The 19,538-nt window shown below is 56.9% G+C and overlaps 11 non-coding genes and 2 pseudogenes across 11 annotated transcripts; all 13 read right to left on the bottom strand.

Annotated features, from left to right (window-relative positions):
• Nucleotides 1-431: 431 nt before the first annotated feature.
• On the bottom strand, nt 432-550 carry LOC143417444 (5S ribosomal RNA). The gene has a single exon (XR_013097665.1). It is a non-coding gene; the product is annotated as a 5S ribosomal RNA (ribosomal RNA).
• Nucleotides 551-2,232: 1,682 nt separating this feature from the next.
• On the bottom strand, nt 2,233-2,351 carry LOC143417840 (5S ribosomal RNA). Its single transcript, XR_013097987.1, has one exon. It is a non-coding gene; the product is annotated as a 5S ribosomal RNA (ribosomal RNA).
• Nucleotides 2,352-4,082: 1,731 nt separating this feature from the next.
• LOC143417885 (5S ribosomal RNA) lies at nt 4,083-4,201 on the bottom strand. The gene has a single exon (XR_013098033.1). It is a non-coding gene; the product is annotated as a 5S ribosomal RNA (ribosomal RNA).
• Nucleotides 4,202-5,338: 1,137 nt separating this feature from the next.
• LOC143417592 (5S ribosomal RNA) lies at nt 5,339-5,447 on the bottom strand (annotated as a pseudogene).
• Nucleotides 5,448-6,774: 1,327 nt separating this feature from the next.
• LOC143417604 (5S ribosomal RNA) lies at nt 6,775-6,883 on the bottom strand (annotated as a pseudogene).
• A 1,012-nt stretch (nt 6,884-7,895) lies between these two features.
• LOC143417226 (5S ribosomal RNA) lies at nt 7,896-8,014 on the bottom strand. Its single transcript, XR_013097443.1, has one exon. It is a non-coding gene; the product is annotated as a 5S ribosomal RNA (ribosomal RNA).
• A 1,330-nt stretch (nt 8,015-9,344) lies between these two features.
• LOC143417156 (5S ribosomal RNA) lies at nt 9,345-9,463 on the bottom strand. The gene has a single exon (XR_013097373.1). It is a non-coding gene; the product is annotated as a 5S ribosomal RNA (ribosomal RNA).
• Nucleotides 9,464-10,633: 1,170 nt separating this feature from the next.
• LOC143417919 (5S ribosomal RNA) lies at nt 10,634-10,752 on the bottom strand. Its single transcript, XR_013098067.1, has one exon. It is a non-coding gene; the product is annotated as a 5S ribosomal RNA (ribosomal RNA).
• A 1,961-nt stretch (nt 10,753-12,713) lies between these two features.
• LOC143417789 (5S ribosomal RNA) lies at nt 12,714-12,832 on the bottom strand. Its single transcript, XR_013097937.1, has one exon. It is a non-coding gene; the product is annotated as a 5S ribosomal RNA (ribosomal RNA).
• Nucleotides 12,833-13,496: 664 nt separating this feature from the next.
• On the bottom strand, nt 13,497-13,615 carry LOC143417225 (5S ribosomal RNA). The gene has a single exon (XR_013097442.1). It is a non-coding gene; the product is annotated as a 5S ribosomal RNA (ribosomal RNA).
• Nucleotides 13,616-14,944: 1,329 nt separating this feature from the next.
• Nucleotides 14,945-15,063, bottom strand: LOC143417394 (5S ribosomal RNA). Its single transcript, XR_013097615.1, has one exon. It is a non-coding gene; the product is annotated as a 5S ribosomal RNA (ribosomal RNA).
• Nucleotides 15,064-16,158: 1,095 nt separating this feature from the next.
• On the bottom strand, nt 16,159-16,277 carry LOC143417788 (5S ribosomal RNA). Its single transcript, XR_013097936.1, has one exon. It is a non-coding gene; the product is annotated as a 5S ribosomal RNA (ribosomal RNA).
• A 1,606-nt stretch (nt 16,278-17,883) lies between these two features.
• Nucleotides 17,884-18,002, bottom strand: LOC143417594 (5S ribosomal RNA). The gene has a single exon (XR_013097749.1). It is a non-coding gene; the product is annotated as a 5S ribosomal RNA (ribosomal RNA).
• Nucleotides 18,003-19,538: the final 1,536 nt, after the last annotated feature.

The raw sequence follows: 19,538 nt of genomic DNA, 5'->3' as shown, positions 1-19,538 counted from the left end.
GGTGTGGTGTAAGTGGCCTCAGCCAGCAGCCACAGGCCCTGGTGTGGTGTAAGTGGCCTGAGCAAGAGCCACAGACCCTGGTGTGGTGTAATTGGCCTCAATAGCAACTAAGGCCCTGGTGTGGTGTAGGTGGCCTCAGCCAGCAGCCACAGGCCCTGGTGTGGTGTAAGTGGCCTCAGCCAGCAGCCACAGGCCCTGGTGTGGTGTAAGTGGCCTCAGCCAGCAGCCACAGGCCCTGATGTGGTGTAAGTGGCCCCAGCCGGTCACTCAGGCCCTGGTGTGGTGTAGGTGGCATCAGCTAGCAGCACAAGACATTGGAAAACAGCCAAAAGCAATGTCGTTAATGTGCCCTCATTAATGGGCAGCTGCTTTTGGTCTTTTAATACACCCCTTCTCTGGATCAAAAGCGGTTCAATGACATGAAAATGAAAGGCTTACAGCACCAGGTATTCCCAGGCAGTCTACCATCCAAGTACTAACCAAGCCCAGCCCTGCTTAGCTTCCGAGATCAGACGAGGTCGGGCGTGCTCAGGGTGGTACGGCCGTAAGCTGCTGGTCCCAGCACAATGTCTCAATTTATGGATTCAACTGATTAGGTGGCAAGTACCTGAAGTTACGAAGACAATCCTTTAACCATACCTGCATGTTTGCATAATACCCTAACCCAAAGGCTCAGTTTAGCATTTATCTAACAGCACAGACCCTGGTTTGGTGAAGATGGCCTCGGCCAGAAGCGCAGGGCCTGGTGTGATGTGAGTGGCCTGAGCAAGAGCCACAGGCCTTGGTGTGGTGTAAGTGGCCTCAGCCAGAAGCCACAGGCACTGGTGTGGTGTAAGTGCCCTCAGCCAGCAGCCACAGGCCCTGGTGTGGTGTAAGTGGCCTCAGCCAGCAGCCACAGGCCCTGGTGTGGTGTAAGTGGCCTCAGCCAGCAGCCACAGGCCCTGGTGTGGTGTAAGTGGCCTCAGCCAGTGCCACAGGCCCTGGTGTGGTGTAAGTGGCCTGAGCAAGAGTCACAGACCCTGGTGTGGTGTAATTGGCCTCAATAGCAACTAAGGCCCTGGTGTGGTGTAAGTGGCCTCAGCCAGAAGCCACAGGCACTGGTGTGGTGTAAGTGGCCTCAGCCAGCAGCCACAGGCCCTGGTGTGGTGTAAGTGGCCTCAGCCAGCAGCCACAGGCCCTGGTGTGGTGTAAGTGGCCTCAGCCAGAGCCACAGGCCCTGGTGTGGTGTAAGTGGCCTCAGCCAGTGCCACAGGCCCTGGTGTGGTGTAAGTGGCCTGAGCAAGAGCCACAGACCCTGGTGTGGTGTAATTGGCCTCAATAGCAACTAATGCCCTGGTGTGGTGTAGGTGGCCTCAGCCAGCAGCCACAGGCCCTGGTGTGGTGTAAGTGGCCTCAATAGCAACTAATGCCCTGGTGTGGTGTAAGTGGCCTCAGCCAGCAGCCACAGGCCCTGGTGTGGTGTAAGTGGCCTGAGCAAGAGCCACAGACCCTGGTGTGGTGTAATTGGCCTCAATAGCAACTAAGGCCCTGGTGTGGTGTAAGTGGCCTCAGCCAGTGCCACAGGCCCTGGTGTGGAGTAAGTGGCCTCAATAGCAACTAAGGCCCTGGTGTGGTGTATGTGGCCTCAGCCAGCAGCCACAGGCCCTGGTGTGGTGTAAGTGGCCTCAGAAGCAAATAAGGCCGTGGTGTGGTGTATGTGGCCTCAGCCAGCAGCCACAGGCCCTGGTGTGGTGTAAGTGGCCTCAGCCAGCAGCCACAGGCCCTGGTGTGGTGTAAGTGGCCTGAGCAAGAGCCACAGGCCCTGGTGTGGTGTAATTGGCCTCAATAGCAACTAAGGCCCTGGTGTGGTGTATGTGGCCTCAGCCAGCAGCCACAGGCCCTGGTGTGGTGTAAGTGGCCTCAGAAGCAAATAAGGCCCTGGTGTGGTGTAGGTGGCCTCAGCCAGCAGCCACAGGCCCTGGTGTGGTGTAAGTGGCCTCAGCCAGCAGCCACAGGCCCTGGTGTGGTGTAAGTGGCCTCAGCCAGAGCCACAGGCCCTGATGTGGTGTAAGTGGCCCCAGCCGGTCACTCAGGCCCTGGTGTGGTGTAGGTGGCATCAGCTAGCAGCACAAGACATTGGAAAACAGCCAAAAGCAATGTCGTTAATGTGCCCTCATTAATGGGCAGCTGCTTTTGGTCTTTTAATACACCCCTTCTCTGGATCAAAAGCGGTTCAATGACATGAAAATGAAAGGCTTACAGCACCAGGTATTCCCAGGCAGTCTCCCATCCAAGTACTAACCAAGCCCAGCCCTGCTTAGCTTCCGAGATCAGACGAGGTCGGGAGTGCTCAGGGTGGTATGGCCGTAAGCTGCTGGCCCCAGCACAATGTCTCAATTTATGGATTCAACTGATTAGGTGGCAAGTACCTGAAGTTACGAAGACAATCCTATAACCATACATGCATGTTTGCATAATACCATAACCCAAAGGCTCAGTTTGGCATTTATCTAACAGCACAGGCCCTGGATTGTTGAAGATGGCCTCTGGAACCAGCACAGGGCCTGGTGTGTTGTACATGGCCACAGCAAGCAGCACAGGGCCAGGTTTGGTGAAGATGGCCTCGGCCAGCAGCCACAGGCCCTTGTGTGGTGTAAGTGGCCTCAGCCAGCAGCCACAGGCCCTTGTGTGGTGTAAGTGGCCTCAGCCAGCAGCCACAGGCCCTGGTGTGGTGTAAGTGGCCTCAGCCAGCAGCCACAGGCCCTTGTGTGGTGTAAGTGGCCTCAGCCAGCAGCCACAGGCCCTGGTGTGGTGTAAGTGGCCTCAGCCAGCAGCCACAGGCCCTGGTGTGGTGTAAGTGGCCTCAGCCAGAAGCCACAGGCACTGGTGTGGTGTAAGTGCCCTCAGCCAGCAGCCACAGGCCCTGGTGTGGTGTAAGTGACCTCAGCCAGCAGCCACAGGCCCTGGTGTGGTGTAAGTGGCCTCAGCCAGCAGCCACAGGCCCTGGTGTGGTGTAAGTGGACTCAGCCAGTGCCACAGGCCCTGGTGTGGTGTAAGTGGCCTGAGCAAGAGTCACAGACCCTGGTGTGGTGTAATTGGCCTCAATAGCAACTAATGCCCTGGTGTGGTGTAAGTGACCTCAGCCAGCAGCCACAGGCCCTGGTGTGGTGTAAGTGGCCTGAGCAAGAGTCACAGACCCTGGTGTGGTGTAATTGGCCTCAATAGCAACTAATGCCCTGGTGTGGTGTAAGTGACCTCAGCCAGCAGCCACAGGCACTGGTGTGGTGTAAGTGCCCTCAGCCAGCAGCCACAGGCCCTGGTGTGGTGTAAGTGGCCTCAGCCAGCAGCCACAGGCCCTGGTGTGGTGTAAGTGGCCTCAGCCAGCAGCCACAGGCCCTGGTGTGGTGTAAGTGGCCTGAGCAAGAGCCACAGGCCCTGGTGTGGTGTAAGTGGCCTCAGCCAGAAGCCACAGGCACTGGTGTGGTGTAAGTGCCCTCAGCCAGCAGCCACAGGCCCTGGTGTGGTGTAAGTGACCTCAGCCAGCAGCCACAGGCCCTGGTGTGGTGTAAGTGGCCTCAGCCAGCAGCCACAGGCCCTGGTGTGGTGTAAGTGGCCTCAGCCAGTGCCACAGGCCCTGGTGTGGTCTAAGTGGCCTGAGCAAGAGTCACAGACCCTGGTGTGGTGTAATTGGCCTCAATAGCAACTAATGCCCTGGTGTGGTGTAGGTGGCCTCAGCCAGCAGCCACAGGCCCTGGTGTGGTGTAAGTGCCCTCAGCCAGTGCCACAGGCCCTGGTGTGGTGTAAGTGGCCTGAGCAAGAGCCAGAGACCCTGGTGTGGTGTAATTGGCCTCAATAGCAACTAATGCCCTGGTGTGGTGTAAGTGGCCTCAGCCAGCAGCCACAGGCCCTGATGTGGTGTAAGTGGCCCCAGCCGGTCACTCAGGCCCTGGTGTGGTGTAGGTGGCATCAGCTAGCAGCACAAGACATTGGAAAACAGCCAAAAGCAATGTCGTTAATGTGCCCTCATTAATGGGCAGCTGCTTTTGGTCTTTTAATACACCCCTTCTCTGGATCAAAAGCGGTTCAATGACATGAAAATGAAAGGCTTACAGCACCAGATATTCCCAGGTAGTCTCCCATCCAAGTACTAACCAAGCCCAGCCCTGCTTAGCTTCCGAGATCAGACGAGGTCGGGCGTGCTCAGGGTGGTATGGCCGTAAGCTGCTGGCCCCAGCACAATGTCTCAATTTATGGATTCAACTGATTAGGTGGCAAGTACCTGAAGTTACAAAGACAATCCTATAACCATACCTGCATGTTTGCATAATACCCTAACCCAAAGGCTCAGTTTAGCATTTATCTAACAGCACAGGCCCTGGATTGTTGAAGATGGCCTCAGGAACCAGCACAGGGCCTGGTGTGTTGTACATGGCCACAGCTAGCAGCACAGGGCCTGGTTTGGTGAAGATGGCCTCGGCCAGAAGCGCAGGGCCTGGTGTGATGTGAGTGGCCTGAGCAAGAGCCACAGGCCCTGGTGTGGTGTAAGTGGCCTCAGCCAGAAGCCACAGGCACTGGTGTGGTGTAAGTGGCCTCAGCCAGCAGCCACAGGCCCTGGTGTGGTGTAAGTGGCCTCAGCCAGCAGCCACAGGCCCTGGTGTGGTGTAAGTGGCCTCAGCCAGCAGCCACAGGCCCTGGTGTGGTGTAAGTGGCCTCAGCCAGAGCCACAGGTCCTGGTGTGGTGTAAGTGGCCTCAGCCAGCAGCCACAGGCCCTGGTGTGGTGTAAGTGGCCTGAGCAAGAGCCACAGACCCTGGTGTGGTGTAATTGGCCTCAGCCAGCAACTAATGCCCTGGTGTGGTGTAAGTGGCCTCAGCCAGCAGCCACAGGCCCTGGTGTGGTGTAAGTGGCCTCAATAGCAACTAATGCCCTGGTGTGGTGTAAGTGGCCTCATCCAGCAGCCACAGGCCCTGGTGTGGTGTAAGTGGCCTGAGCAAGAGCCACAGGCCCTGGTGTGGTGTAATTGGCCTCAATAGCAACTAAGGCCCTGGTGTGGTGTAGGTGGCCTCAGCCAGCAGCCACAGGCCCTGGTGTGGTGTAAGTGGCCTCAGCCAGCAGCCACAGGCCCTGGTGTGGTGTAAGTGGCCTCAGCCAGCAGCCACAGGCCCTGATGTGGTGTAAGTGGCCCCAGCCGGTCACTCAGGCCCTGGTGTGGTGTAGGTGGCATCAGCTAGCAGCACAAGACATTGGAAAACAGCCAAAAGCAATGTCGTTAATGTGCCCTCATTAATGGGCAGCTGCTTTTGGTCTTTTAATACACCCCTTCTCTGGATCAAAAGCAGTTCAATGACATGAAAATGAAAGGCTTACAGCACCAGGTAGTCTCCCATCCAAGTACTAACCAAGCCCAGCCCTGCTTAGCTTCCGAGATCAGACGAGGTCGGGCGTGCTCAGGGTGGTATGGCCGTAAGCTGCTGGCCCCAGCACAATGTCTCAATTTATGGATTCAACTGATTAGGTGGCAAGTACCTGAAGTTACAAAGACAATCCTATAACCATACCTGCATGTTTGCATAATACCCTAACCCAAAGGCTCAGTTTAGCATTTATCCAACAGCACAGGCCCTGGATTGTTGAAGATGGCCTCAGGAACCAGAACAGGGCCTGGTGTGTTGTACATGGCCACAGCTAGCAGCACAGGGCCTGGTTTGGTGAAGATGGCCTCGGCCAGAAGCACAGGGCCTGGTGTGATATGAGTGGCCTGAGCAAGAGCCACAGGCCCTGGTGTGGTGTAAGTGGCCTGAGCACGAGCCACAGGCCCTGGTGTGGAGTAAGTGGCCTGAGCAAGAGCCACAGGCCCTGGTGTGGTGTAAGTGGCCTGAGCAAGACCACAGGCCCTGGTGTGGTGTAATTGGCCTCAATAGCAACTAAGGCCCTGGTGTGGTGTATGTGGCCTCAGCCAGCAGCCACAGGCCCTGGTGTGGTGTAAGTGGCCTCAGAAGCAAATAAGGCCGTGGTGTGGTGTATGTGACCTCAGCCAGGAGCCACAGGCCCTGGTGTGGTGTAAGTGGCCTCAGCCAGCAGCCACAGGCCCTGGTGTGGTGTAAGTGGCCTCAGCCAGCAGCCACAGGCCCTGGTGTGGTGTAAGTGGCCTCAGCCAGAGCCACAGGCCCTGGTGTAGTGTAAGTGGCCTCAGCCAGTGCCACAGGCCCTGGTGTGGTGTAAGTGGCCTGAGCAAGAGCCACAGACCCTGGTGTGGTGTAATTGGCCTCAATAGCAACTAATGCCCTGGTGTGGTGTAGGTGGCCTCAGCCAGCAGCCACAGGCCCTGGTGTGGTGTAAGTGGCCTCAATAGCAACTAATGCCCTGGTGTGGTGTAAGTGGCCTCATCCAGCAGCCACAGGCCCTGGTGTGGTGTAAGTGGCCTGAGCAAGAGCCACAGGCCCTGGTGTGGTGTAATTGGCCTCAATAGCAACTAAGGCCCTGGTGTGGTGTAGGTGGCCTCAGCCAGCAGCCACAGGCCCTGGTGTGGTGTAAGTGGCCTCAGCCAGCAGCCACAGGCCCTGGTGTGGTGTAAGTGGCCTCAGCCAGCAGCCACAGGCCCTGATGTGGTGTAAGTGGCCCCAGCCGGTTACTCAGGCCCTGGTGTGGTGTAGGTGGCATCAGCTAGCAGCACAAGACATTGGAAAACAGCCAAAAGCAATGTCGTTAATGTGCCCTCATTAATGGGCAGCTGCTTTTGGTCTTTTAGTACACCCCTTCTCTGGATCAAAAGCGGTTCAATGACATGAAAATGAAAGGCTTACAGAACCAGGTAGTCTCCCATCCAAGTACTAACCAAGCCCAGCCCTGCTTAGCTTCCGAGATCAGACGAGGTCGGGCGTGCTCAGGGTGGTATGGCCGTAAGCTGCTGGCCCCAGCACAATGTCTCAATTTATGGATTCAACTGATTAGGTGGCAAGTACCTGAAGTTACAAAGACAATCCTATAACCATACCTGCATGTTTGCATAATACCCTAACCCAAAGGCTCAGTTTAGCATTTATCCAACAGCACAGGCCCTGGATTGTTGAAGATGGCCTCAGGAACCAGAACAGGGCCTGGTGTGTTGTACATGGCCACAGCTAGCAGCACAGGGCCTGGTTTGGTGAAGATGGCCTCGGCCAGAAGCACAGGGCCTGGTGTGATATGAGTGGCCTGAGCAAGAGCCACAGGCCCTGGTGTGGTGTAAGTGGCCTGAGCAAGAGCCACAGGCCCTGGTGTGGAGTAAGTGGCCTGAGCAAGAGCCACAGGCCCTGGTGTGGTGTAAGTGGCCTGAGCAAGACCACAGGCCCTGGTGTGGTGTAATTGGCCTCAATAGCAACTAAGGCCCTGGTGTGGTGTATGTGGCCTCAGCCAGCAGCCACAGGCCCTGGTGTGGTGTAAGTGGCCTCAGAAGCAAATAAGGCCGTGGTGTGGTGTATGTGACCTCAGCCAGGAGCCACAGGCCCTGGTGTGGTGTAAGTGGCCTCAGCCAGCAGCCACAGGCCCTGGTGTGGTGTAAGTGGCCTCAGCCAGCAGCCACAGGCCCTGGTGTGGTGTAAGTGGCCTTAGCCAGAGCCACAGGCCCTGGTGTAGTGTAAGTGGCCTCAGCCAGTGCCACAGGCCCTGGTGTGGTGTAAGTGGCCTGAGCAAGAGCCACAGACCCTGGTGTGGTGTAAGGGGCCTCAATAGCAACTAATGCCCTGATGTGGTGTAAGTGGCCCCAGCCGGTCACTCAGGCCCTGGTGTGGTGTAGGTGGCATCAGCTAGCAGCACAAGACATTGGAAAAGAGCCAAAAGCAATGTCGTTAATGTGCCCTCATCAATGGGCAGCTGCTTTTGGTCTTTTAATACACCCCTTCTCTGGATCAAAAGCGGTTCAATGACATGAAAAAGAAAGGCTTACAGCACGAGGTATTCCCAGGCAGTCTCCCATCCAAGTACTAACCAAGCCCAGCCCTGCTTAGCTTCCGAGATCAGACGAGGTCGGGCGTGCTCAGGGTGGTATGGCCGTAAGCTGCTGGCCCCAGCACAATGTCTCAATTTATGGATTCAAGTGATTAGGTGGCAAGTACCTGAAGTTACGAAGACAATCCTATAACCATAACTGCATGTTTGCATAATACCCTAACCCAAAGGCTCAGTTTGGCATTTATCCAACAGCACAGGACCTGGATTGTTGAAGATGGCCTCTGGAACCAGCACAGGGCCTGGTGTGTTGTACATGGCCACAGCTAGCAGCACAGGGCCTGGTTGGGTGAAGATGGCCTCGGCCAGAAGCACAGGGTCTGGTGTGATATGAGTGGCCTGAGCAAGAGCCACAGGCCCTGGTGTGGTGTAAGTGGCCTCAGCCAGCAGCCACAGGCCCTGGTGTGGTGTAAGTGCCCTCAGCCAGCAGCCACAGGCCCTGGTGTGGTGTAAGTGGCCTCAGCCAGTGCCACAGGCCCTGGTGTGGTGTAATTGGCCTCAATAGCAACTAAGGCCCTGGTGTGGTGTAAGTGGTCTCAGCCAGTGCCACAGGCCCTGGTGTGGTGTAATTGGCCTCAATAGCAACTAAGGCCCTGGTGTTGTGTATGTGGCCTCAGCCAGCAGCCACAGGCCCTGGTGTGGTGTAAGTGGCCTCAGAAGTAAATAAGGCCCTGGTGTGGTGTAAGTGGCCTCAGCCAGCAGCACAGGGCCAGGTTTGGTGAAGCTGGCCTTGGCCAGAAGCACAGGGTCTGGTGTGATATGAGTGGCCTGAGCAAGAGCCACAGGCCCTGGTGTGGTGTAAGTGGCCTCAGCCAGAAGCCACAGGCCCTGGTGTGGTGTAGGTGGCCTCAGCCAGCAGCCACAGGCCCTTGTGTGGTGTAAGTGGCCTCAGCCAGCAGCCACAGGCCCTGGTGTGGTGTAAGTGGCCTCAGCCAGCAGCCACAGGCCCTGGTGTGGTGTAAGTGGCCTCAGCCAGCAGCCACAGGCCCTGATGTGGTGTAAGTGGCCTGAGCAAGAGCCACAGACCCTGGTGTGGTGTAATTGGCCTCAATAGCAACTAAGGCCCTGGTGTGGTGTAGGTGGCCTCAGCCAGCAGCCACAGGCCCTGGTGTGGTGTAAGTGGCCTCAGCCAGCAGCCACAGGCCCTGGTGTGGTGTAAGTGGCCTCAGCCAGAGCCACAGGCCCTGATGTGGTGTAAGTGGCCCCAGCCGGTCACTCAGGCCCTGGTGTGGTGTAGGTGGCATCAGCTAGCAGCACAAGACATTGGAAAACAGCCAAAAGCAATGTCGTTAATGTGCCCTCATTAATGGGAAGCTGCTTTTGGTCTTTTAATACACACCTTCTCTGGATCAAAAGCGGTTCAATGACATGAAAATGAAAGGCTTACAGCACCAGGTATTCCAAGGAAGTCTCCCATCCAAGTACTAACCAAGCCCAGCCCTGCTTAGCTTCCGAGATCAGACGAGGTCGGGCGTGCTCAGGGTGGTATGGCCGTAAGCTGCTGGCCCCAGCACAATGTCTCAATTTATGGATTCAACTGATTAGGTGGCAAGTACCTGAAGTTACGAAGACAATCCTATAACCATACCTGCATGTTTGCATAATACCCTAACCCAAAGGCTCAGTTTAGCATTTATCCAACAGCACAGGCCCTGGATTGTTGAAGATGGCCTCAGGAACCAGAACAGGGCCTGGTGTGTTGTACATGGCCACAGCTAGCAGCACAGGGCCTGGTTTGGTGAAGATGGCCTTGGCCAGAAGCACAGGGTCTGGTGTGATATGAGTGGCCTGAGCAAGAGCCACAGGCCCTGGTGTGGAGTAAGTGGCCTGAGCAAGAGCCACAGGCCCTGGTGTGGTGTAATTGGCCTCAATAGCAACTAAGGCCCTGGTGTGGTGTATGTGGCCTCAGCCAGCAGCCACAGGCCCTGGTGTGGTGTAAGTGGCCTCAGAAGCAAATAAGGCCCTGGTGTGGTGTATGTGGCCTCAGCCAGGAGCCACAGGCCCTGGTGTGGTGTAAGTGGCCTCAATAGCAACTAAGGCCCTGGTGTGGTGTAAGTGGCCTCAGCCAGCAGCCACAGGCCCTGGTGTGGTGTATGTGGCCTCAGCCAGCAGCCACAGGCCCTGGTGTGGTGTAAGTGGCCTCAGCCAGCAGCCACAGGCCCTGGTGTGGTGTAAGTGGCCTCAATAGCAACTAATGCCCTGGTGTGGTGTAAGTCGCCTCAGCCAGCAGCCACAGGCCCTGGTGTGGTGTAAGTGGCCTGAACAAGAGCCACAGACCCTGGTGTGGTGTAATTGGCCTCAATAGCAACTAATGCCCTGGTGTGGTGTAAGTCGCCTCAGCCAGCAGCCACAGGCACTGGTGTGGTGTAAGTGGCCTCAATAGCAACTAAGGCCCTGGTGTGGTGTAAGTCGCCTCATCCAGCAGCCACAGGCCCTGGTGTGGTGTAAGTGGCCTCAGCCAGAGCCACAGGCCCTGATGTGGTGTAAGTGGCCCCAGCCGGTCACTCAGGCCCTGGTGTGGTGTAGGTGGCATCAGCTAGCAGCACAAGACATTGGAAAACAGCCAAAAGCAATGTCGTTAATGTGCCCTCATTAATGGGAAGCTGCTTTTGGTCTTTTAATACACCCCTTCTCTGGATCAAAAGCGGTTCAATGACATGAAAATGAAAGGCTTACAGCACCAGGTATTCCCAGGTAGTCTCCAATCCAAGTACTAACCAAGCCCAGCCCTGCTTAGCTTCCGAGATCAGACGAGGTCGGGCGTGCTCAGGGTGGTATGGCCGTAAGCTGCTGGCCCCAGCACAATGTCTCAATTTATGGATTCAACTGATTAGGTGGCAAGTACCTGAAGTTACGAAGACAATCCTTTAACCATACCTGCATGTTTGCATAATACCCTAACCCAAAGGCTCAGTTTGGCATTTATCTAACAGCACAGGCCCTGGATTGTTGAAGATGGCCTCAGGAACCAGCACAGGGCCTGGTGTGTTGTACATGGCCACAGCTAGCAGCACAGGGCCTGGTTTGGTGAAGATGGCCTCGGCCAGAAGCGCAGGGCCTGGTGTGATGTGAGTGGCCTGAGCAAGAGCCACAGGCCCTGGTGTGGTGTAAGTGGCCTCAGCCAGAAGCCACAGGCACTGGTGTGGTGTAAGTGGCCTCAGCCAGCAGCCACAGGCCCTGGTGTGGTGTAAGTGGCCTCAGCCAGCAGCCACAGGCCCTGGTGTGGTGTAAGTGGCCTCAGCCAGCAGCCACAGGCCTTGGTGTGGTGTAAGTGGCCTCAGCCAGAGCCACAGGTCCTGGTGTGGTGTAAGTGGCCTGAGCCAGTGCCACAGGCCCTGGTGTGGTGTAAGTGGCCTGAGCAAGAGCCACAGACCCTGGTGTGGTATAATTGGCCTCAATAGCAACTAATGCCCTGGTGTGGTGTAGGTGGCCTCAGCCAGCAGCCACAGGCCCTGGTGTGGTGTAAGTGGCCTCAATAGCAACTAATGCCCTGGTGTGGTGTAAGTGGCCTCATCCAGCAGCCACAGGCCCTGGTGTGGTGTAAGTGGCCTGAGCAAGAGCCACAGGCCCTGGTGTGGTGTAATTGGCCTCAACAGCAACTAAGGCCCTGGTGTGGTGTAGGTGGCCTCAGCCAGCAGCCACAGGCCCTGGTGTGGTGTAAGTGGCCTCAGCCAGCAGCCACAGGCCCTGGTGTGGTGTAAGTGGACTCAGCCAGTGCCACAGGCCCTGGTGTGGTGTAAGTGGCCTGAGCAAGAGTCACAGACCCTGGTGTGGTGTAATTGGCCTCAATAGCAACTAATGCCCTGGTGTGGTGTAAGTGACCTCAGCCAGCAGCCACAGGCCCTGGTGTGGTGTAAGTGGCCTCAGCCAGCAGCCACAGGCCCTGGTGTGGTGTAAGTGGCCTCAGCCAGCAGCCACAGGCCCTGGTGTGGTGTAAGTGGCCTGAGCAAGAGTCACAGACCCTGGTGTGGTGTAATTGGCCTCAATAGCAACTAATGCCCTGGTGTGGTGTAAGTGACCTCAGCCAGCAGCCACAGGCACTGGTGTGGTGTAAGTGCCCTCAGCCAGCAGCCACAGGCCCTGGTGTGGTGTAAGTGGCCTCAGCCAGCAGCCACAGGCCCTGATGTGGTGTAAGTGGCCCCAGCCGGTCACTCAGGCCCTGGTGTGGTGTAAGTGGCCTCAGCCAGAGCCACAGGCCCTGGTGTAGTGTAAGTGGCCTCAGCCAGTGCCACAGGCCCTGGTGTGGTGTAAGTGGCCTGAGCAAGAGCCACAGACCCTGGTGTGGTGTAAGGGGCCTCAATAGCAACTAATGCCCTGGTGTGGTGTAAGTGGCCTCAGCCAGCAGCCACAGGCACTGGTGTGGTGTAAGTGGCCTCAGCCAGCAGCCACAGGCCCTGGTGTGGTGTAAGTGGCCTCAGCCAGCAGCCACAGGCCCTGGTGTGGTGTAAGTGGCCTGAGCCAGCAGCCACAGGCCCTGGTGTGGTGTAGGTGGCCTCAGCCAGCAGCCACAGGCCCTGGTGTGGTGTAAGTGGCCTCAGCCAGAGCCACAGGCCCTGATGTGGTGTAAGTGGCCCCAGCCGGTCACTCAGGCCCTGGTGTGGTGTAGGTGGCATCAGCTAGCAGCACAAGACATTGGAAAAGAGCCAAAAGCAATGTCGTTAATGTGCCCTCATTAATGGGCAGCTGCTTTTGGTCTTTTAATACACCCCTTCTCTGGATCAAAAGCGGTTCAATGACATGAAAATGAAAGGCTTACAGCACCAGGTATTCCCAGGCAGTCTCCCATCCAAGTACTAACCAAGCCCAGCCCTGCTTAGCTTCCGAGATCAGACGAGGTCGGGCGTGCTCAGGGTGGTATGGCCGTAAGCTGCTGGCCCCAGCACAATGTCTCAATTTATGGATTCAAGTGATTAGGTGGCAAGTACCTGAAGTTACGAAGACAATCCTATAACCATACCTGCATGTTTGCATAATACCCTAACCCAAAGGCTCAGTTTGGCATTTATCTAACAGCACAGGCCCTGGATTGTTGAAGATGGCCTCTGGAACCAGCACAGGCCCTGGTGTGTTGTACATGGCCACAGCAAGCAGCACAGGGCCAGGTTTGGTGAAGATGGCCTCGGCCAGAAGCACAGGGTCTGGTGTGATATGAGTGGCCTGAGCAAGAGCCACAGGCCCTGGTGTGGTGTAATTGGCCTCAGCCAGCAGCCACAGGCCCTGGTGTGGTGTAAGTGGCCTCAGCCAGCAGCCACAGGCCCTGGTGTGGTGTAAGTGGCCTCAGCCAGCAGCCACAGGCCCTGGTGTGGTGTAAGTGGCCTCAGCCAGAGCCACAGGCCCTGATGTGGTGTAAGTGGCCCCAGCCGGTCACTCAGGCCCTGGTGTGGTGTAGGTGGCATCAGCTAGCAGCACAAGACATTGGAAAAGAGCCAAAAGCAATGTCGTTAATGTGCCCTCATTAATGGGCAGCTGCTTTTGGTCTTTTAATACACCCCTTCTCTGGATCAAAAGCGGTTCAATGACATGAAAAAGAAAGGCTTACAGCACGAGGTATTCCCAGGCAGTCTCCCATCCAAGTACTAACCAAGCCCAGCCCTGCTTAGCTTCCGAGATCAGACGAGGTCGGGCGTGCTCAGGGTGGTATGGCCGTAAGCTGCTGGCCCCAGCACAATGTCTCAATTTATGGATTCAAGTGATTAGGTGGCAAGTACCTGAAGTTACGAAGACAATCCTATAACCATACCTGCATGTTTGCATAATACCCTAACCCAAAGGCTCAGTTTAGCATTTATCCAACAGCACAGGCCCTGGATTGTTGAAGATGGCCTCAGGAACCAGAACAGGGCCTGGTGTGTTGTACATGGCCACAGCTAGCAGAACAGGGCCTGGTTTGGTGAAGATGGCCTCGGCCAGAAGCACAGGGCCTGGTGTGATATGAGTGGCCTGAGCAAGAGCCACAGGCCCTGGTGTGGTGTAAGTGGCCTGAGCAAGAGCCACAGGCCCTGGTGTGGTGTAATTGGCCTCAATAGCAACTAAGGCCCTGGTGTGGTGTATGTGGCCTCAGCCAGCAGCCACAGGCCCTTGTGTGGTGTAAGTGGCCTCAGAAGCAAATAAGGCCGTGGTGTGGTGTAAGTGGCCTCAGCCAGAGCCACAGGCCCTGGTGTGGTGTAAGTGGCCTCAATAACAACTAAGGCCCTGGTGTGGTGTAAGTGGCCTGAGCCAGCAGCCACAGGCCCTGGTGTGGTGTAGGTGGCCTCAGCCAGAGCCACAGGCCCTGGTGTGGTGTAATTGGCCTCAATAGCAACTAAGGCCCTGGTGTGGTGTAAGTGGCCTCAGCCAGCAGCCACAGGCCCTGGTGTGGTGTATGTGGCCTCAGCCAGCAGCCACAGGCCCTGGTGTGGTGTAAGTGGCCTCAGCCAGCAGCCACAGGCCCTGGTGTGGTGTAAGTGGCCTCAATAGCAACTAAGGCCCTGGTGTGGTGTAGGTGGCCTCAGCCAGCAGCCACAGGCCCTGGTGTGGTGTAAGTGGCCTCAGCCAGCAGCCACAGGCCCTTGTGTGGTGTAAGTGGCCTCAGCCAGCAGCCACAGGCCCTGGTGTGGTGTAAGTGGCCTCATCCAGCAGCCACAGGCCCTGGTGTGGTGTAAGTGGCCTGAGCAAGAGCCACAGACCCTGGTGTGGTGTAATTGGCCTCAATAGCAACTAAGGCCCTGGTGTGGTGTAGGTGGCCTCAGCCAGCAGCCACAGGCCCTGGTGTGGTGTAAGTGGCCTCAGCCAGCAGCCACAGGCCCTGATGTGGTGTAAGTGGCCCCAGCCGGTCACTCAGGCCCTGGTGTGGTGTAGGTGGCATCAGCTAGCAGCACAAGACATTGGAAAAGAGCCAAAAGCAATGTCGTTAATGTGCCCTCATTAATGGGCAGCTGCTTTTGGTCTTTTAATACACCCCTTCTCTGGATCAAAAGCGGTTCAATGACATGAAAATGAAAGGCTTACAGCACCAGGTATTCCCAGGCAGTCTCCCATCCAAGTACTAACCAAGCCCAGCCCTGCTTAGCTTCCGAGATCAGACGAGGTCAGGCGTGCTCAGGGTGGTATGGCCGTAAGTTGCTGGCCCCAGCACAATGTCTCAATTTATGGATTCAACTGATTAGGTGGCAAGTACCTGAAGTTACGAAGACAATCCTTTAACCATACCTGCATGTTTGCATAATACCCTAACCCAAAGGCTCAGTTTAGCATTTATCTAACAGCACAGGCCCTGGATTGTTGAAGATGGCCTCAGGAACCAGCACAGGGCCTGGTGTGTTGTACATGGCCACAGCTAGCAGCACAGGGCCTGGTTTGGTGAAGATGGCCTCGGCCAGAAGCGCAGGGCCTGGTGTGATGTGAGTGGCCTGAGCAAGAGCCACAGGCCCTGGTGTGGTGTAAGTGGCCTCAGCCAGAAGCCACAGGCACTGGTGTGGTGTAAGTGGCCTCAGCCAGCAGCCACAGGCCCTGGTGTGGTGTAAGTGGCCTCAGCCAGCAGCCACAGGCCCTGGTGTGGTGTAAGTGGCCTCAGCCAGCAGCCACAGGCCCTGGTGTGGTGTAAGTGGCCTCAGCCAGAGCCACAGGCCCTGGTGTGGTGTAAGTGGCCTCAGCCAGTGCCACAGGCCCTGGTGTGGTGTAATTGGCCTCAATCGCAACTAATGCCCTGGTGTGGTGTAGGTGGCCTCAGCCAGCAGCCACAGGCCCTGGTGTGGTGTAAGTGGCCTCAATAGCAACTAATGCCCTGGTGTGGTGTAAGTGGCCTCAGCCAGTGCCACAGGCCCTGGTGTGGTGTAAGTGGCCTGAGCAAGAGCCACAGACCCTGGTGTGGTGTAATTGGCCTCAATAGCAACTAAGGCCCTGGTGTGGTGTAGGTGGCCTCAGCCAGCAGCCACAGGCCCTGGTGTGGTGTAAGTGGCCTCAGCCAGCAGCCACAGGCCCTGGTGTGGTGTAAGTGGCCTCAGCCAGCAGCCACAGGCCCTGATGTGGTGTAAGTGGCCCCAGCCGGTCACTCAGGCCCTGGTGTGGTGTATGTGGCATCAGCTAGCAGCACAAGACATTGGAAAACAGCCAAAAGCAATGTCGTTAATGTGCCCTCATTAATGGGCAGCTGCTTTTGGTTTTTTAATACACCCCTTCTCTGGATCAAAAGCGGTTCAATGACATGAAAATGAAAGGCTTACAGCACCAGGTATTCCCAGGCAGTCTCCCATCCAAGTACTAACCAAGCCCAGCCCTGCTTAGCTTCCGAGATCAGACGAGGTCGGGCGTGCTCAGGGTGGTATGGCCGTAAGCTGCTGGCCCCAGCACAATGTCTCAATTTATGGATTCAACTGATTAGGTGGCAAGTACCTGAAGTTACGAAGACAATCCTTTAACCATACCTGCATGTTTGCATAATACCCTAACCCAAAGGCTCAGTTTAGCATTTATACAACATCACAGGCCCTGGATTGTTGAAGATGGCCTCAGGAACCAGAACAGGGCCTGGTGTGTTGTACATGACCAAAGCTAGCAGCACAGGGCCTGGTTTGGTGAAGATGGCCTCGGCCAGAAGCACAGGGCCTGGTGTGATATGAGTGGCCTGAGCAAGAGCCACAGGCCCTGGTGTGGAGTAAGTGGCCTGAGCAAGAGCCACAGGCCCTGGTGTGGTGTAAGTGGCCTTAGCAAGAGCAACAGGCCCTGGTGTGGAGTAAGTGGCCTCAGCCAGCAGCCACAGGCCCTGGTGTGGTGTAAGTGGCCTCAGAAGCAAATAAGGCCGTGGTGTGGTGTATGTGGCCTCAGCCAGCAGCCACAGGCCCTGGTGTGGTGTAAGTGGCCTCAATAGCAACTAAGGCCCTGGTGTGGTGTAAGTGGCCTCAGCCAGCAGCCACAGGCCTTGGTGTGGTGTAAGTCGCCTCATCCAGCAGCCACAGGCCCTGGTGTGGTGTAAGTGGCCTCAGCCAGAGCCACAGGCCCTGGTGTGGTGTAATTGGCCTCAATAGCAACTAATGCCCTGGTGTGGTGTAAGTGGCCTCAGCCAGCAGCCACAGGCCCTGGTGTGGTGTAAGTGGCCTCAGCCAGCAGCCACAGGCCCTGATGTGGTGTAAGTGGCCGCAGCCGGTCACTCAGGCCCTGGTGTGGTGTAGGTGGGCTCAGCCAGCAGCCACAGGCCTTGGTGTGGTGTAAGTCGCCTCATCCAGCAGCCACAAGCCCTGGTGTGGTGTAATTGGCCTCAATAGCAACTAAGGCCCTGGGGTGGTGTATGTGGCCTCAGCCAGCAGCCACAGGCCCTGGTGTGGTGTACATGGCCACAGCCAGCAGCCACAGGCCCTGGTGTGGTGTAAGTGGCCTCAATAGCAACTAAGGCCCTGGTGTGGTGTAAGTGGCCTCAGCCAGCAGCCACAGGCCCTGGTGTGGTGTAAGTGGCCTCAGCCAGCAGCCACAGGCCCTGGTGTGGTGTAAGTGGCCTCAGCCAGCAGCCACAGGCCCTGGTGTGGTGTAAGTGGCCTCAGCCAGAGCCACAGGCCCTGGTGTGGTGTAAGTGGCCTCAGCCAGTGCCACAGGCCCTGGTGTGGTGTAAGTGGCCTCAGCCAGCAGCCACAGGCCCTGGTGTGGTGTAAGTGGCCTCAGCCAGTGCCACAGGCCCTGGTGTGGTGTAATTGGCCTCAATAGCAACTAATGCCCTGGTGTGGTGTAAGTGGCCTCAGCCAGCAGCCACAGGCCCTGGTGTGGTGTAAGTGGCCTCAGCCAGTGCCACAGGCCCTGGTGTGGTGTAGGTGGCATCAGCTAGCAGCACAAGACATTGGAAAACAGCCAAAAGCAATGTCGTTAATGTGCCCTCATTAATGGGCAGCTGCTTTTGGTCTTTTAATACACCCCTTCTCTGGATCAAAAGCGGTTCAATGACATGAAAATGAAAGGCTTACAGCACCAGGTATTCCCAGGTAGTCTCCCATCCAAGTACTAACCAAGCCCAGCCCTGCTTAGCTTCCGAGATCAGACGAGGTCGGGCGTGCTCAGGGTGGTATGGCCGTAAGCTGCTGGCCCCAGCACAATGTCTCAATTTATGGATTCAAGTGATTAGGTGGCAAGTACCTGAAGTTACGAAGACAATCCTTTAACCATACCTGCATGTTTGCATAATACCCTAACCCAAAGGCTCAGTTTAGCATTTATCTAACAGCACAGGCCCTGGATTGTTGAAGATGGCCTCAGGAACCAGCACAGGGCCTGGTGTGTTGTACATGGCCACAGCTAGCAGCACAGGGCCTGGTTTGGTGAAGATGGCCTCGGCCAGAAGCGCAGGGCCTGGTGTGATGTGAGTGGCCTGAGCAAGAGCCACAGGCCCTGGTGTGGTGTAAGTCGCCTCAGCCAGAAGCCACAGGCACTGGTGTGGTGTAAGTGGCCTCAGCCAGCAGCCACAGGCCCTGGTGTGGTGTAAGTGGCCTCAGCCAGCAGCCACAGGCCCTGGTGTGGTGTAAGTGGCCTCAGCCAGCAGCCACAGGCCCTGGTGTGGTGTAAGTGGCCTCAGCCAGCAGCCACAGGCCCTGGTGTGGTGTAAGTGGCCTCAGCCAGAGCCACAGGCCCTGGTGTGGTGTAAGTGGCCTCAGCCAGTGCCACAGGCCCTGGTGTGGTGTAAGTGGCCTGAGCAAGAGCCACAGACCCTGGTGTGGTGTAATTGGCCTCAATAGCAACTAATGCCCTGGTGTGGTGTAGGTGGCCTCAGCCAGCAGCCACAGGCCCTGGTGTGGTGTAAGTGGCCTGAGCAAGAGTCACAGACCCTGGTGTGGTGTAATTGGCCTCAATAGCAACTAATGCCCTGGTGTGGTGTAGGTGGCCTCAGCCAGCAGCCACAGGCCCTGGTGTGGTGTAAGTGGCCTCAGCCAGTGCCACAGGCCCTGGTGTGGTGTAAGTGGCCTGAGCAAGAGCCACAGACCCTGGTGTGGTGTAAGTGGCCTGAGCAAGAGTCACAGACCCTGGTGTGGTGTAATTGGCCTCAATAACAACTAATGCCCTGGTGTGGTGTAGGTGGCCTCAGCCAGCAGCCACAGGCCCTGGTGTGGTGTAAGTGGCCTCAGCCAGAAGCCACAGGCACTGGTGTGGTGTAAGTGGCCTCAGCCAGCAGCCACAGGCCCTGGTGTGGTGTAAGTGGCCTCAGCCAGCAGCCACAGGCCCTGGTGTGGTGTAAGTGGCCTCAGCCAGCAGCCACAGGCCCTGGTGTGGTGTAAGTGGCCTCAGCCAGTGCCACAGGCCCTGGTGTGGTGTAAGTGGCCTGAGCAAGAGCCACAGACCCTGGTGTGGTGTAATTGGCCTCAATAGCAACTAATGCCCTGGTGTGGTGTAGGTGGCCTCAGCCAGCAGCCACAGGCCCTGGTGTGGTGTAAGTGGCCTCAGCCAGCAGCCACAGGCCCTGGTGTGGTGTAAGTGGCCTGAGCAAGAGCCACAGACCCTGGTGTGGTGTAATTGGCCTCAATAGCAACTAAGGCCCTGGTGTGGTGTAGGTGGCCTCAGCCAGCAGCCACAGGCCCTGGTGTGGTGTAAGTGGCCTCAGCCAGCAGCCACAGGCCCTGGTGT

Source organism: Maylandia zebra, linkage group LG3 (genome assembly GCF_041146795.1).
Source record: "Maylandia zebra isolate NMK-2024a linkage group LG3, Mzebra_GT3a, whole genome shotgun sequence".
In the NCBI taxonomy this organism is placed as follows: Eukaryota; Metazoa; Chordata; class Actinopteri; order Cichliformes; family Cichlidae; genus Maylandia; species Maylandia zebra.
Note: the sequence above shows the minus strand (reverse complement) of the source record. Positions and strands in the feature narration are given on the sequence as shown.